Consider the following 18,293-nt stretch of genomic DNA (forward strand, 5'->3'; position numbering starts at 1 on the left):
TTCTCACCACAGAGAATACAAAATAAATGTATACAGAGTTGACTAGTGCAATGCTTTATTCACATGCTATTCACTTCATTTTATTTTCAACCTGCAGTTAATTCAAAATACCACAAGTATGTATCATTAAGAGAACAAGTATGCACAACAATAGGACTTATTTTCACGTCTAAACACCGACTTGCAATTACGTTTAGGAAAAAAAAATGTATGTATGTATTTATGTATATAATTTTATTATGTACAGCCATATCAGGAGCTGCCTGAGTAAGTGTGACTCTGTGCCCAACTGAAGTCTTCATTTTAAAATGTAAGGGTTTGGAAGGTAAAGGTTATAATTACTACATTGGATTTCATTTTAAAGACCTGCATATTTTGTTTAGAAATTATGTTTTAAATAGGTCAGATCAGCTGAAGTACTGTTGGAGGAATTCTGTTTTTAATCCTTATGTCATTTGGTCACACTGTTAACTTGGTATGTCTGACAACAGAATGCTACTCTAGTGTAACTAGAAAACTTGGCCACGAACAGCTACTCACACAGCACAATACTATCCAGTTAATTTTAATTGGTCCATAACTTTAATACAATCTATTCACATAAGGCACACTTACACTTGGGGCTGAATGAAAACACAATAATCATCAACACATAATTATCCAATATTTTTAAATCCTTCAAAACAATAATAGTTTAATAGGTCAATAAATTATTTTCATTATACACGACTACATAAGACTTTTTTTAGCCTACTTGCATCAGCGCTTGCTGTTTATTTGTGGCTGTAGGATCAAAATAATGCTTTGCTCCATTATGTATCAAGTCAATTCCTGCAAGACCCAAAGGATATATGTTGGAATGAGTGCCACTAAATGTCAATCAAATGTTGTGTTAATTCAGTAAAATGCTTTGTCAGAAAGAGGTATTATATGGTCAAACATCCTGACAATTAAAAAAATAAATAAATAAAATATAAACAATAAATGTATGGATTTTTTTTTTTTATCTGCCAGTTTTGTGTTTATTGTAAATGTCAGCACACAGTCTATACTTCTATAACAACATTTGATTAAGGAAGTCTTGCTTACAGCTTATTGCAGGGGTGCCCAACTCCATTCTAACCCTTTTCTTAATTAGTGACCTGTTTTTGCTGCTAATTAACTTGTTTTAAATTCATTTTAATTGACTTGCTCTTGAAGACTCAGACCCCACAATTGTTTCTTTTTCCTTAATTAGCAGACAAACAATAATGAGATACAAAATGAGCCAAAACAGGGCCAGCAAACTGTGACCATCATACAATATCTGAAAATAAAGAAAGGTGAAGGTCTCAGGAATGCTGATCTGCTCTTAGCAAAGAGAAAAAGCACAATTTCGGAAATGTCTGCTATTGCACAATAAGAGCAGCAACAAGCCATGGAATTAAAGAACGGGTTTAATTAACGACAAGACTCAGTGCCTCATTAAGCAGCTAGTTGGAGTGAAATTGGTTGGAGTTTGAGGCCCTGACTTAGTTGGTCTTCTGTTTGGGTGCCATTTAAGGATAGAAATGAAGCAATTCAGAGGAACAATGAAGAACTTTAGACAAACATTTCTTAAAAACCAAGGCAATTAAAATTAATTCAAAAAAAGTTTATTAGCAGCAAAAACAGATCACTAATTAAGAAAAGGGTTAGAATGAAAACCTGCAGCCACTGCAGCCCTCCAGGACTGGAGTTGGGCACCCCTGGCTTATTGCATAAATAAATTTAAAAATACCCCACTGCAACTAAAGAGAAGCTGGTTTCTTATCAATGACTATTTAAAACTATTCCCATGAAAATGATTTTACTTTTTACTTTATTAAAACCACAACTTTAAACATCCTTTCAATGCTCGTGTCTTCATAATCCAGCTTCTGGAATATATTTATGTCTTCATTCTCACTGGCTGCAGTGCTAGCATAGTAATAACGTATTCAATGTGTGTGCTGAGTGCGTGTTATTTCCATCGTCCCGTTTACTGTTCGCTATGTGTATGTCAGTGAATGTTGTCCCCATAAGTGCAGAGGGGACGAATGAGGGAGAGACCACAGCCCCAGGATGGAAAGCACCTGTTCACATTCAGTTACATCAGGCTCTTTACTATTTCAACGATCAGGAGAGAAAGAGGAAGAGAGAGGAGGAAGGAGAAAAATTGAGATTTCATTTAATGACAACAGATCATCAATTCCTGCTATTTTTTACATTGCGTATTGCAACCAGCTTGTTTCTCATTCCGCTGGATTCACTAAAACTCAATTATCGCTAGAAACCCCGGGTTGGACTTCTTTATCCACCATATGCCGTGGAAACATGGTGAGATTGTTCCATTTATTTGGGAGATTCAAATGAATCAATTTTATCTTGATCAGTCATCCGTATTCAAGACAGTAATATACCCGGACGTTCATTTTCATTTCAGTAGGCATTCATTATTGTTATTTGTGTTTATTATATGTTACAGGGACAAGGGAGAGTTTGTTATTATATACATGGTCTTTTCACGTTACTGCTTTGGTGGAGGGATAAACATATTCTACTATATATATATATATATATATATATATATATATATATATATATATATATATACTACATGTGGAAAATTGTGTTTAATTTAATATATTTATACACCTATTTTACATATCTGCTTTCGTGTGCTTGTGTTTAAACCGTCGATTGAGGGGAAAATATTATTTGTTAGAGGTACTGCCTTGGTATATGTAGGTTCGTCTCAGTAATTCATCCAGGCCACAGGTCTTGGTAGTGTAGCTGCCGACTGTGTTAGGGGTCAGCCGTTACAAATGACCATTTAAAACCATTCCCATGAAACTGATTTTACTTTTATTTTATTAAAACCACAACTTTAAACACCCTTTCAATGCACAGGCCTTCATAATCCATCTTCTGGAGTATATTTATGTCTTCATTCTCACTGGCTGCACTGCTAGCAGAGAGCATTCAAAACAGTGAACTATAGTATAAAAAAAAAAAAAATCTCACACCTTACACCTCAAACTCTTATGTCCAATGTCATGAAGTATTAAGTAAGATTCTTTCAGAAGACAGTCTCTGCTTTAATCCATGTGCACATATATTCAAAAACTAGCTGACAGAAATTATAGTAATTTCAATATTGTGAAAACACATACGCAGTTGAACAAAGTAAAAGACTCATATGTTGTACCCAACGATGCTGGTTAACTATCTATGAAGAGAGAAGAAGTGAAAGTTAAGTGCTATAGCGTATCAGGTAATTAGCAGTCAAGCTAATTCACATTCTGGCTTGATGATACAGTCAGAAAATGAGAGTCATGAAAAAGAAGCACAACTTTACAAAAAGTATGTATTTTAATATGTTTCACTTACAGTACATTCAAGTTACTTACAGGAAGCACTGCTAAGGATAAATATGGATGTATATTCAATTTTGTTTGTATGATTATTAACATTTTATTATTATTATAATTCTTTGTGTATTCTATTGGAATGTATTTTAATTTAAAAGTAATTTTTCTATTGAAATATCCATAAAAATTATGTACTATATCTTGCAATAATTATTGCTAAGGTTCAAAAACACTTTTTTCCTTTGTGTTAAATTTTTTGGCTGTATCTCACATAACAGTGTAGGATCTGTAATCATTCTTTCTCTGAGTGACTGACTCTCCTGGCCAAATGGTGTCTGTGCATCTCTAGCCTCATCATCTCCCCAAGGTGCTTTTAGCATGAGTGAAAACATGGTAGCCCATCTTACAGCATGCTACTGCCAGAGACTCCATACAGATAAGTATTTCCATTCAAATAATTATAAATGAAAAATGAAACCGGCTCTTCACTCTTCAAGTCTATAAATATATTGCTAGAAGTTTACATTCATATAACTGTTTGTGGTTACATAAACTGCAAAAAGGTCTTCAAAATCTACAGATAGGTTGAACATGGATGACCCTGTAATGTACAAAAGTGGTCTGATAGATGGACTGGGTAAATTATTAAAAAAAAAAAAAATACAAAAAAGGGCAATACTGTATATACAAATAAACATACAAATGTATATTTTTTAATCTATATACATAAATTTCCATTATCAATGTTAAACCCTTATGTGTCATAGGTTAAGAACAGTAACTCAAACATCAATGTGCAGGTTAACTAAGTAAGATGTTCCCCTGCTGCCTCCTAAAGAATGTCAAGTGAATGAGGTGAAACTGAAATATTGACATTGCCAATAATTGATACAGTTAACAAATGAAACAGTTCTGAATTGCGTCCATTCCAGCAAGTGTGTAATTATTAACAGTATTCATTTTTTAAATGAAGTTAACAATTTATCTGTAAAACACAATATAAATACTTTAATGCATTTCATCATGAAAGTGATATCAAGTATAAATCTAAGGATTCAATATGCGCAGAGAGCTGGAATATCATAAATCTAATGTGTTCTGTGTGGGAATTGCTGCTTGCCGCTGCTGTCAGTTCAGGAAGAAGCCCAAGAAGCACGTAGCAATTAACAAGTGGGTTGGTTTTATGATGAAGTTTATGACGGTCTACTTAAATGATAAAATAAACTACAAGATTTAAAGTGGAATTTACACTTTAATCACAAAAAAAAAACCTTTAAACTGTATCCCTATTTTTTTACGCTGCCATACATTCTGATGCTAATGTGAAGGTGCAAAAAAAAAAAAAAAAAATTGACGTCACAGAAGATGGTATGTGAGACCTTTAAAATGTATTCTGTCATTACATTGGGGAATATGCAAAGCTTGCATATAAAAGCACCACAAAAGCATTTTTATGTAGGCATTTTGCTTTACCACACCAAACCATTCAAACATTGAAGCATGCACATTGATCCTGTAAGATCTGCAAAGCGGCTTTCTGTCACATGTTTATACTAAACAGAGACTCTAACGTCACATTCCAACTTGATCACACTGCACCTCCCGACTTTCTGCAGGTACTGCAACTCGTGCGTGCATCACGTTAATTTCTGAAGATATGCTCAGAGAATGTGTGACAGCCATGATGTGTGCGTGTACGCATTTTGAGTATGAAGTATAAACCAGCCCTTACTGATACAAAATTATGACTGAATTCTTTCTTATTTGTTCATCAAACTTTGTTGCATAGTAAACTGTAAGCATTTAAAATGTTGATTTTAACAATATGAAGCTGTATAAAAAAGACACGTAACTAAAACTATAGGTCAGTTGTAGGGTGCTATCAGCTTGAGATGATCCAGTCCTGATTTGGTGTTATTACATGTTTATAGTAACAAGACTAACTTTCAGGTTAAGCACTGTTGCAGTGTACCCCAGAGATGTGGACTAAGACTAAGTGCAGTTGTAGTGTGCTTCTTTGAATCAAAGAAAGGGAACAAAGTTATGCACTAATTTAGACCACCCTTGTGAGTAATTTTAGCACTCTTGGTACAGTCACAAAATTCCACATGCATCAGAGATACTTACACACATGAAAAAGCATCTTGAGATCTCTCACAAAAATTATATAGAGCTTGTGCACTACTGTGAAATTTGCGTTGCAATGAGACATTGTTTATGAATATTGTTTACTCATTGACTAGGTGTTTATAGACTGATTAATTTGGTTATTAGGAAAAGTTGGGTACATAACGAATGATAAACAGCAACTCTTCTGAATTATCTACACAATTGGAAAATGAATTACAGCAAAGCCAGATTAAGACCCCTGGGTGTCAAAGGCATATATTTATACTATATGAATATAACATATAAAATAAAATGAGTGATGAGGTGATTAACCTCCCTCAGTTCCCCAAGATTTAAATGCACCGTTACTCATACATCTTTCTCCCTTGAGGATTTAAGTAAGTGGTCATTTGTATGCGTGTTGCATGAAAGACTGTGAAGTACCACTGAAACAAAAAACTGCTAGCAAAACTTTTTTACTCTCAAGGATCCTTGACCATCAAACATCCAGGCTGTACATTTAGGTCACCCTGATGATAGGTAATGAGTTACACAGAGACAATTATGCTTCAGATAGGATTCTAGTAGCATGTCTTGTTCTCTTTACTTTCCGTATAGAGATTTCAAGGTCTTTTCCTATGTTTGAAGTGAATAACATTTACAATAACATCTGAGTTACTTATTTTCATTTGATGTAGCTTAACAATTGAAATGATTTTTATTAAGTTTTCATGAGAATGTACTTTTTCAATGTGCTCTGCCCCTTTGTTGAAGAGGAATGAGTAGCACCACATCATTAATTAAGAGTAGGAAAGATATTAATTGCTGGTGTGTTGCCATTAACCGGTAACCAGCTGAGCAAAGGGAGGAGAAACAAAAAGCCAAAACAAAACTAGCTAAGGAATTATTAAACTTGGTACTGATCTTGTTCCTCTATTCATTGGGACAGCACTTAGACCTAAGGATTATCTCTAGTTTCTGACTTTGGTTATAGCAGAAGTGTTTTTGGCACAATTTCCATAGAAAGAAAGAAAGAAAAAAAAAAAAAGACATTGCATCATTGATGTCCTTTTGTTTGTGTAAAAGATCTCATGTTTTTCTTTGAATCATAAACATGTATTGTTATATTTATTACTTATAGGCTACTGTTTGCAATAAAGTGTTTAAATTTAATAAAAAAATATATTTTTTTTAAAAATCTCACCATTTATTGAAATGTAAGAAAGTTTCTTTCCTGGAAACATTTTTTTCCCAAATGTCTTTCACAGAAAAGAGGAAAACTAACATTTACTCCCAGCAGTCGTTTATCCTGAAATGTTAGTACTGTACCATTTTAAAATTTGTGCTTTTCAGTACTTTTCCAGAACTGGACCTTCGTCCTTTTGCACAGAATATCAGAGGTGCCACACACCCATTTCCAGAAACCACATGAGAACCAATAAACTCTCCCAATCCATCTACTGACTTCATAGGATGAGTCACCAGAGACATGAATGTCATTGCCGAGGTAAGTAAACCTCTCGACAAGATGAGCACTCTCTCCACACACAGACACATTGCTGATGGCCATGCCCAAGAGGTCATTAAAGGACTGAATCTTGGTTTTTACCCAGGACATTCAGACTCCATTCTCAGTCTCTCAAGAGCCCTGATCAGAGCCTCCATTGACTCTTCGAAGATCACAGCATCTTCAGCAAAGTCAAGACAGTGAATCTTTCGTAACCAACAGATGCCCCACTGCCGTTGGACCCCACAACCTTTCCCAACACCTAGTCCATTCAAGCAATGAACAGGGTGTGCTGTCATCATGTAAAATTAAATTTTGCCTGTGCTGCTGATCCAGCTGTTTTTTTTTTATGCTTTCCTGCAGGTGCCTCAGTAGATCTTTGTAATGCTGATTAATAGTCAATCCACGAGGAAACTATTTATTACTAATTAACTCAATTTGCTAAAACATGATCATTGTTGTTTATATATTCAATAGGACTGGACATGCTTTTTTCAGCTAGAAGAAAAAAAAATCATTAAAGTCACATGTACGATTGCTGAATAAATGTCAGAAGTACACAATCAACTCATCACAATGGATTAATAAAGTATCTATCTATCTATCACTTGGCAAACTGATTAACAAGACTGTACAGGGTGTTTCAGATCTAATTATGCATCTCTTAATGCAATGCAGGAAAACAGTACAATTTCGGGTGACTGGCGCTACCAGTCTGGTCAAATATTTTGTTGATTTGGGAGACCTATGCCCTGCAGGTGGTCCAAATTCCTCCAACATCCTGTGTTGCACATTGTTATAGCGTAATGAAAATTGCACAATTAGATCTGGACCACCCTATAGGTATACAATACCTAGCCGCTTATTTTATAATTACTCACTAATCCCAAGCCATCGACTAATACCAGGATGGTAGTATAACCACCTCTGGTCAATTCAGTAGATGCAAATCAAAGAGTTATAGAAAAGTATGAATTTTGGACAAATAAATGTAAGGTTAAAATGAAGTTAACTATCGAGGAATAAAAGCAAATAGTGTAAAGATTATTTCTTTAGATAGACATATAAAAATGATATTTTATATATTAAAACATTTACTGTTTAATCTGAGTGAGGAGGAAAAATATGATGCAGTGTTTTAGCTTGAATTAACAATGGAATTCTATATCTGAACATGTAATAGAAGCTTCCAGGAATTTTAAGGTTGTCTGTAAACAAGTTTTTGGTTTATCCTTTTATGATTAACCTGAATACATTTTTCTAGATTTTTGTTAGACATCAATGTTTTTCTGGAGTCACAGGTGTAGTAAGTAATGTGAAAAACCTGAAGATACATGAGACTTTTAAAATAAACTAAACAAAGACCTGACTAAAAATTGGAATTATTGAACTGAACATATATACGGTATATTATCATGAATGCATATGAAGAATAAAGCAACAAACCCATAAGCTGTTTTTTATTAAAATGACAAGACAATATTTTTCCACAGGGTGTTAACTGTTTAACTGGTGAAACAATCCATTTGAGTTAACTAATCAAAGCTTGTCACCTTCTGTTCATCAAATATTTCTAAGTTACATTTACTAATAAAACTCAGTAAAATAAGAGCAACATGATGCAAGTCCATACATCTTTTTTTTACTCAAGAGACATGTTTAAGTCAGACAATTTCATACTTTCAACCACACAAAAAAAGGAACGACATGAATCTAATTTGGTCCTGTATAACTGTATGCAATCTTTTTTGATCATTTAGCCAATTAGGGAGAATACTACAACACATCTGTTTAATAAAATACTATATTAATAGGTGGTCTAAGGGTCTATTTAAATGAAGAACACATTTTACAAGGCAAAAAACACATACTACAATTTAAAAAGTTGTCAGTTCTCATGCACATACTGAATTAGTTTAATAACCATTTCATAATCCAATTGCACATTTTAATTACACTAGTATATAAAATGTATTAATGAGACTTAAAGCAATTAGGAAGAAAATTCTACAAACCAAAAAAAAAAAAAATACAGGAAATGGTAAGACTTCCTTCAAACAATTTTCAACTAGTCTGTCTCCTTTTGCTTAAGAATAATCACAGGCACATTTTACCCAATGAAAGGACAAACTTATTATACAGCAACAATGCACCACTCAATAAAAAATAAAGCAGTGGATGGAAAAGGCTTTGTACACATATTCGTAAACGTATAAATAACAGAAGGCAATACATCCCAAGTTATGCTGTACTTTTTACTTCACAGATGTATAGTATTTCAAGGTTTATTTCAAAATCACCACAATAAGCTCTATATAATATCCCAAATTTAATTTTATTCATAATGAAGGTACATTATTCTCAAGTGTGAGTACCCAATTGTACATCAATAGTAGTTAACTGTCAACCTAGGAAATGCTGAAGCACTTTCACTTCTCCTGTTTCCTACACTTGTGTGCTATATGATCTTCCTGGTAGGTCCACCTTCTCCTTGTGAGTCTACCTTGGCAGCTTTTGTAATTTTTCCCCACACAGTAATTCTCAAATAAGATATCTAGATAGTATTGTGCCAAATATATTTTAACTGATTGTATATATTTCTAAACACTAATTTTCCTTGTCTTTTTAACATTTTTTCCTAAACATTGTGAAAAAAGTTAAAAAGTCAATGAAAATCAATCATTTCTTTATTGCTTTCAAGCACCATAATTCTACTTTTTGACCATTAATTTCTCTGAGCTATAAAATACCACAGTGCCAACTAGCTTCTTTTTTAATGTACTGCCTATGAAACTCCATTATCTACTAAACCTCTTTAGCCTAAAGTGAAATGACCATTTACTTCACCTAGCTATCTTGTATCCCATAACCCATTTTCAAACCCCCTTATCTAATTCAAGATCTTGGGGTGGGAGGTTGCAATGTGGGGTGCCTATTCTAAGAACTTGAAGCACAACGCTAAAGACACCCTTAACAGAATGTAAGTCTACTGCAGGGTATACTCACACCCACACAGGACCAATTTAGGGTTGCCAATTAAGTTAAAATAAACCTAAAATCTTTGTAATGTGGGAGGAAACACAGGACAAATCCACACAGACACAGGAAAAATGCATAAACTTCAGACAGGCAGTGCCCCAGGCCAAGATTTAAACTAGGGGCACTTAATGTCTACCACATTTATGTTGCATTAAAAAGAAAAAAAAATGTCCAAACCAAGACATCTCGGCTTAACTACTCAATAACGTCACCTTGAATAAGAAATACATTTACTTTCTATCATTATATCATAGATTTGCATGCCAGATGTCATTCTGTTATAAAGTGAATTAAGCCTATTACTAAATGGGCAGATCTTTGAACCTACTCCATTGCCTGCAAATGTGGCATAATTCTCTAACAAATGTCTTCCGACTGTAATTCTGTTCACAAATTATTCCAATGCTTCCAACACTGTCATCTTTTGCAGTTCAAGACAGAACCTGTTATGACACTACATTTTTTTTCAGATAAAACTCCCACACAACGAACATGATTTTTACTTGGTAAAGAGAAAACTAACCACGAACCAGCAGACATATACAAAATTAGTTCCAATTTTCTTGCTTGCGTACACAGAAAACTTTCTCCACTTATATTAAAAGGAATTAGTCCGCAACCACGATGGCTCCAATAAGGGCAGACAACAGTTCGTTAAAAACTGCTGAATGTCACGAAAATGCAAAGCATGGTGCGGCGTCCCACTGGTCAAGACAAAATTACAGCACGAGGAAAAACCACACGGAAAAAAACATAGGGTTGGAAAGAACAGATGCAAAAAATACACTGGAAAAGAAAGGCTGCCTAGCAAGCGAAAGTGCAGAGCACACCACGGCAAGCGACAACGCACACACCTGAGAGTGGGTCAATGGCATTTAAAAGGGAAGCGGAGAAATGAAGTTAATCCTGAGAGGGTACGCGAGCCACTCTCTGGCGATTTGCCAAAGTAAACAAACTGTACCAGAACACAATCTTACAAGGGGACTGTGAGGAAAACGTCCTGGCGACGACACAAACTCGCCCTACAGTGCTGTCCAGTCAGTCACTTGGGAGCACTCCCGCGTGCTCCGGGGTCAACCAGAGCACTTTTACCCCCAGGCACGAAAACAGAGAGGAAGGGAAAAAAAAGAGTAACAAGAGTAGCCTTCGCTGTTTGGGATGTCGCGATATGACCTTAAATGTATTTCATCTACTTACTCAAATATTCAACTAGACCTTTCACTGTTCCTCAAAATGTTAAGTCCGCCGAGCCGAACCGATCCGATCCGAAGTCCGCAGGAGCCGTTAAGCAAAACTTACATTCCATACGCTTCCGAAGAGCTGCAGCAGTTTCGTGACGTCAGGAGTCTCACCGACACGCCCCTTTGAATCTCAGTGGAGTCGGATTTCCCATTTGGCTACTCTTAAAGGGCCATGACTGAACTCTTATTTATTTTTTTTTTTTGCGCGAGAAAAGCAAAACTTTATCAAATTATTTGTAACTGGATATACATACAGTACACACAAACACTATACACACTTATAACACATGTGCATATTATCTACCTGTGTATATGTAATTATGTATACCTAACAGATATATATTTAGATAAACGTATATGCCTATACATTATTATGAAAAATAGATCATCAGTAAAGCAATAGGCGGCACAGTGGTAGCACTACTTCTTCGCAGAAGAGAGACCAGAGTTCGCATCCATGTATGGAGTTTGCATATTCTCCATATGTCTGTGTGGGTTTTCTCCAGGTACTCCATTTTCCTCCCACTGTCCAAAGACGTGCCTGTTAGCTAGATTGACAACACTCAATCGGACCTAGTATGTGTGCCCTGCGATGGACTGGCGTCATTTCTAGGGTTTGTTCCTGCTTGCACCTTCACTAACTAGGAAAGTCTCCAGCCACATCACAACTCCGGTCAGAATTAAGAGAGTTAGAAAATGAAATGACATCTCAGTTATACAATGAAAAATGGCACCTGCTGACCCAAACAGCACAATGAGTTGTAAATTCTTAGTTATGTTCCAAATGGAGTGAGCTACTCATTCATCCATCATCTAACCTGCTTATCTAGTTCAAGACGATCCTTTCAGTATATGACACGACTCAAGCAGCAGCCCAGGAAAGTGTTCATGTTCATTACATCACTCTTTGCCCATTTATCTATTTATTTTAAAAAATTCTTACAGGTGTAAAGGTAGTACAGTATAAGTTTTCTGGCAGGTTTGAATTGTCTTTGAGACTGCAAGTGAGCCATGGGATAGGCAAATATCTGAAGATGCAGGATAGGCTTCAATTCAATTCAATTCATTTCAATTGTCCCAAGAGGGAAATTTGATTTGTCAGAAGGTTTTACAGAGAGACCACTGCATAAAACATATCAACACAGCCATCAAACAAACTCTATACATATTAACATAGAAGTGAGCAAGCATGGAGAAGCATTAGCTCAAATATACATATATTCTTGTATTAATGTATTTTCTTATTTGCCATCTTCTTATTATTATAGTTATTAGCAAATAGACTACAAGAATGTGTAAATAATGAAGGCTGGCAGTTTGAGCGCTTACAAGTGCATTGTGCCATTCTTTTCAGTTAATAATAATGAGTGAATAAAGCTATTGTAATAATAATAATCTGCATATCCTTTTCCATAAAAACACCTGTAAACCTTCTTTTGCCCATCCCTGTATTATCTATAAAAATTAAATAAACATTTGGGCTTAATGGAGGATTGCTGCAAATGATTGCTTTTCATCCCAAGATTCAAGTCTCTGGATGTATATTAAAGTTGAACTCATTTTATATTTATAGCAGTTGGAATGCAAGAGTATTTGGACCAGTTGCTCATTGTCCTTGGGACCTTGAACTTGTGACCTGATGGCAACAACTGATAATCTGAATGTAGTGAGTGAGTCCTGTCTGACAGAATGCACTCTGCTTTCTGTAATAACTGTTCATTAAACAGGTCTGAGAAATGTGACTGTTGAGTCCTTGTTATTTTACTGCTTGATTTTACAATTTGATTTATTCTGTTTTTTGCTTCCTGCAACTTTCTACTCAAATTTTTAGTTTTAAATAATTACTCCATAAGAATAATAGCAATTACTCCTTTTTATTAAGTATGTATTATTATAATGAATTATTTATATTATAATGACTGTTCAATTTTGTTTTGTAATAGATTTACACTGACACAGCCCTACTTTAAATGCAATACATTGATAATATATTGTATACAATTACATATTATATATATGGGACCCAGTGTTGCTGAGATAGGCTTCTGAACTTTACAACTCTGAACTGGATTAAGCATGTTAGAGAAAGTTGCATTATTATGTAGAGAAATCAAGATATATATATTCAAACACACACACACACACACACACACACACACACACACACACTTGAGTTACAGAAGGGCACACTGCCTGCACAAACAAAGGTTAGCCCCTCGTATCAGTATGCACCCGGTATTGTAACTTAATACAGCAGCTGTGCCTGATTTGTACAGAACCCTTAAGACACTTGCTGTTTAGAATCTGTCAAGTTTATTTCTGGCATTCTCCTTGTGTTTGACTCTAGAGCATTTTTTTTGTAATGGCTGTTTTGCCAAGTTGGATGCTTGATTATTTATTATAATTTAATTAGTTCTGTAAAGTGCCATTTGATGGTGCATGCTGTTAGTCATACTAAATCAAGTAAAGGCTGACTGGCTGGACTGTTGATACAAACAGCCAATTATACATACATGTAATTTACATATTGTTAAACCAGGATATTCCTGTTTTATCGCATACAGGTAAATGCTTTTGAATTACACAAGGACTTACAACGTGATTTGTAGAAGGAAGGTGCTATTAAAAAAAAAAAGTGAATGTATGCATATATACAGTAAGAAGGTATACTGTAGATTCTTTACAGCTAGACTCTACTACACAGAAGCAGATATATTGTAGTCTCTCACTTTTTAAGTACTAACTGTAAAGTACAAAAAAAGAAAAACAATAACTGACCTACATCTCGAGTCTCTTTTTTTTTTCTTAATATAATCATGGAACTATTTAGCCTCCAAACTAAGCAATGTTGCCTAGCATACCCTCCTGGCTAGCACTCACATCATTTAAATGAATCCTTTGTCCTGTCTATCACCAAAGGCAAACATATTTAGAGGCTATATCAAACCACATTCAAAGGATTAAATCCAGTAGACTGCAATAATACTCACCTCATATAAGTATTATTCAGAAACATTAACAACAACACTCCTAACTGCACCTTCCTCACCTTCTTACCCAAAGAGTAAAGACATTATTTTAGAGTCACTTATTTATGCTAAGGCTGCCAGTTGAATAGTGTAATATACAGTCATATGAAAAAGTTTGGGAACCCCTCTCAGCCTGCATAATAATTTACCCTACTTTCAACAAAAAAGATAACAGTGGTATGTCTTTCATTTCCTAGGAACATCTAAATACTGGGGTGTTTTCTGAACAAAGATTTTTAATGACGCAGTACTTAGTTGTATGAAATTAAATCAAATGTGAAAAACTGGCTGTATAAAAATGTGGGGCCCCTTGTAATTTTGCTGATTTGAATGCATGTAACTGCTCAATACTGATTACTTGCAACACCAAATTGGTTGGATTAGCTCATTAAGCCTTGAACTTCATAGGCAGGTGTGTCCAATCATGAGAAAAGGTATTTTAGGTGGTCAATTTCAAGTCGTGCTTTCCTTTGACTCTCCTCTGAAGAGTGACAGACAGCATGGGATCCTCAAAGCAACTCTCAAAAGATCTGAAAACAAAGACTGTTCAGTATCATGGTTTAGGGAAAGGGTCCTTAAATCACAGTCCTGGCGAGCCGGAGTGGCTGTATTTTTTGTTCTAACCCAGTTGCTTAATTAGAAAGCAATCCTTGCCAATAATTTAATTTCATGGCTTGTCAGTGCTTTAACTGTGCTATGTAAGGTAATTCTCATATCCTAGATTTTCTTCCCCTTTCTAAGGATATCATTCAAATGATTTGAAGGCTAAAATAGACGAGTAATTCTCAGTCCTTCACTTTTTTCTCTTCACTTTCCTTCCAAGTATTTAATTAAACCAAACAGTTCATGTTAAGTGCACACAGGTATAAATGGTAACAAGATAAATGGAGAAATGGTGGTCTCTTTTGTTATTTGCATGTAATTGCTAATTTGGAGCAATTAAAAACCAAGAATACCGCTGTTTATGACTAAAATACGTAATAAGGGTTCAAAATCTTAATGAGTGAGGTAACTAAAGTGAAGCAGAAGTCTTAATTGAGCAATAAGTGCTTCTTATTAAGCAATTGGGTTGGAGCAGAAACCTGCATCCACTGCGGCCCTCCAGGACCGTGATTGAGGACCCCTGGTTTAGGGGAAGGCTACAAAAAGCTATCTCAGAGGTTTAAACTGTGAGTTTCAACTGTAAGGAATGTAATCAGGAAATGGAAAGCCACAGGCACAGTGGCTGTTAAACCCAGCCGGTCTGGCTGGCCAAGAAAAATACAGGAGCGGCATATGTGCAGGATTGTGAGAATGGTTAAAGACAACCCACAGATCACCTCCAAAGACCTGCAAGAACATCTTGCGGCTGGTGGTGTATCTGTACATCGTTCTACAATTCAGCGCAAATTGCACAAAGAACATCTGTATAGCAGGAAGATGAGAAAGAAGCCCTTTCTGCACTCACGCCACAAACAGGTCACTTGTTGTATGCAAATGCTCATTTAGACAAGCCAGATTCATTTTGGAACAAAGTGCTTTGGACTGATGAGACAAAAATGGAGTTATTTGGTCATAACAAAAAGCGCTTTGCATAGCGGAAGAAGAACACCTCATTCCAAGAAAAATACCTGCTACCTACTGTTAAATTTGGTTGAGATTCCATCATGATGTGTGGCTATGTGGCTAGTTCAGGGACTGGGGCCCTTGTTAAAGTCCAGGGTCAGATGAAATCAACCCAATATTAACAAATTCTTCAGGATAATGTTAAAGCATCAGTCACAAAGTTGAAGTTACGCAGGGGTTGGATATTCCAACAAGACAATGACCCACAACACTGTTCAAAATCTACAAAGGCATTCATGCAGAGGGAGAAGTACAATGTTCTGGAATGGCCGTCACAGTGCCCTGACTTGAATATCATTGAAAATCTATGGGATGATTTGAAGCAGGCTGTCCATGCTCGGCAGCCATCAAATTTAACTGAACTGGAGAGATTTTGTATGGAAGAATGGTCAAAAATACCTCCATCCAGAATCCAGACACTCATCAAAGGCTATAGGTGGTGTCTAGAGGCTGTTATATTTGCAGAAGAAGGCTGAACTAAGTATTGATGTAATATCTCTGTTGGGGTGCCCAAACTTATGCACCTGTCTAATTTTGTTATGATGCATATTACATATTTTCGGTTAATCCAATAAACTTAATGTCACTGCTAAAATACTACTGTTTCCATAAGGCATGTCATATATTAAAAGAAAGTTGCTACTTTCAAAGCTCAGCCAATGATAAACAAAAATCCAAAGAATTTAGAAGGGTTCCCAAAAATTTTTATATGACTGTAAATGGGAAAAGCCAGACAGGTTTCATTATGGCTAAAACTACCACAGCTTTACTTGATTTTGATGCTTCATGTTTTGTTTTAGAAAATTCTCTCAAATGTGGGGTACTGTCCCAAGAAAAGATGGCAAAAGGTGTGTGCTATAAGAATACTTTATTACTGCCAGTGTTGAAACATTTCAGGGAGGCATACATTTGTTTATATTTGAATGCCCACACAGGGCTGTGGGCTGGTGTGACCAAATGGCTTTGGTCTGTTTGAATATTACACAAAATTAATAACCATGTTCATTTGTCACATTCACAATTTTACAGTACAATGGCAGTGAAATGTGAGTATGGTAAATACAGCTCTGTTCACTGAGCATAAACCAAATTGTATCAATATATGTAATAATATAAGTTAAATGCAAAAAATGCAAAAACCTTAGTCACAGTACAATAAATATAAAGTGCAGATGCAGCATAAAGTGACATAATTTGCATAATATAAAGTATGTATAGCCTTGTACAGGTAATAAAAAAAACATGACAAAAATATGATAATGATTAAGTAGAATTTAAAATTCGTATGGCCTGAGGGAAAAAAAAAAACTCTCCTCAGCATCTCAGTCTTGGCCATATAACTATGGAGGTGCTAACCAAAAATGAATGGACTTAGTCCTGCATCCCTAAGATTGGTAAAGAGCCTTTGGGGGATGAACAACAGCCTTGTATATTCCACATCCTTGTACCCAATATACCCAGCATCTCTCCTCTGCACATGTCCAAACCAACGCAATCCCGCCTCTCTGACTTTGTCTCCCAACCGTCCAACTTGAGCTGACCCTCTAATGTACTTGTTTCTAATCCTATCCATCCTCGTCACACCCAGTGCAAATCTTAGCATCTTTAACTCTACCACCTCCAGCTCTGTCTCCTGCTTTCTGGTCAGTGTTACCATCTCCAACCCATATAACATAGCTGGTCTCAGTACCATCCTGTAGACTTTCTCTTTCACTCTTGCTGATAAATGTCTTTTACAAATTACTCCGGACACTCTTCTCCACCCATTCCATCCTGCCTGCACTCTCTTCTTCACCTCTCTTCCACAATTCCCATTACTCTGTACTGTTGATCCTAAGTATTTAAACTCATCCACCTTCGCCATCTCTACACCCTGCATCCTCACCATTCCTGTGACCTCCCTCTCATTTACGCACATGTATTCTGTCTTGTTCCTACTGACCTTCATTCCTCACCTCTCCAGGGTCTCCTCAACCTGCTCCCTACTATTTCTACAGATCGCAATGTCATCAGCAAACATCATAGTCCACGGGGACTCCTGTCTAATCTCGTCTGTCAGCCAGTCCATCACCATTGCAAATAAGAAAGGGCTCAGAGCTGATCCCTGATGTAATCCCACCTCCACGTTGAATGCATCTGTCGCTCCTACCGCAGACCTCACCACTGTCATACTTCCCTCGTACATATCCTATACAACTCTTACGTACTTCTCTGCCACTCCCAACTTCCTCATACAATACCACAGCTCCTCTCGAGGAACCCTGTCATGCTTTCTCCAGGTCCATAAAGACACAATGCAACTCCTTCTGGCCTTCTTTAAACTTCTCCAACATCCTCAGAGCAAACATTGAATTTGTGGTGCTCTTGCTTGGCATGAAACCATACTGCTGCT

General features: G+C 36.0%; 1 protein-coding gene across 5 annotated transcripts in view; it reads right to left on the reverse strand.

The window, feature by feature from the left end:
• pak4 (p21 protein (Cdc42/Rac)-activated kinase 4) overlaps positions 1-18,293 on the reverse strand; it is a 130,906-nt gene that overhangs the window by 51,037 nt on the left and 61,576 nt on the right. For 2 of the 5 annotated variants that reach the window (XM_039768253.1, XM_039768249.1), the window contains exon 1: positions 11,224-11,332. The exons of 2 other annotated variants lie outside the window; for them this stretch is intronic. The gene's annotated coding sequence lies outside the window, so the exon portion shown is untranslated. Of the gene's footprint in view, positions 1-11,223; positions 11,343-18,293 lie in introns of those variants that run through there. One more of the 5 variants, XM_039768252.1, reaches the window with a different exon arrangement.

This window comes from Polypterus senegalus, chromosome 11 (genome assembly GCF_016835505.1).
Source record: "Polypterus senegalus isolate Bchr_013 chromosome 11, ASM1683550v1, whole genome shotgun sequence".
Lineage (NCBI taxonomy): Eukaryota > Metazoa > Chordata > Cladistia > Polypteriformes > Polypteridae > Polypterus > Polypterus senegalus.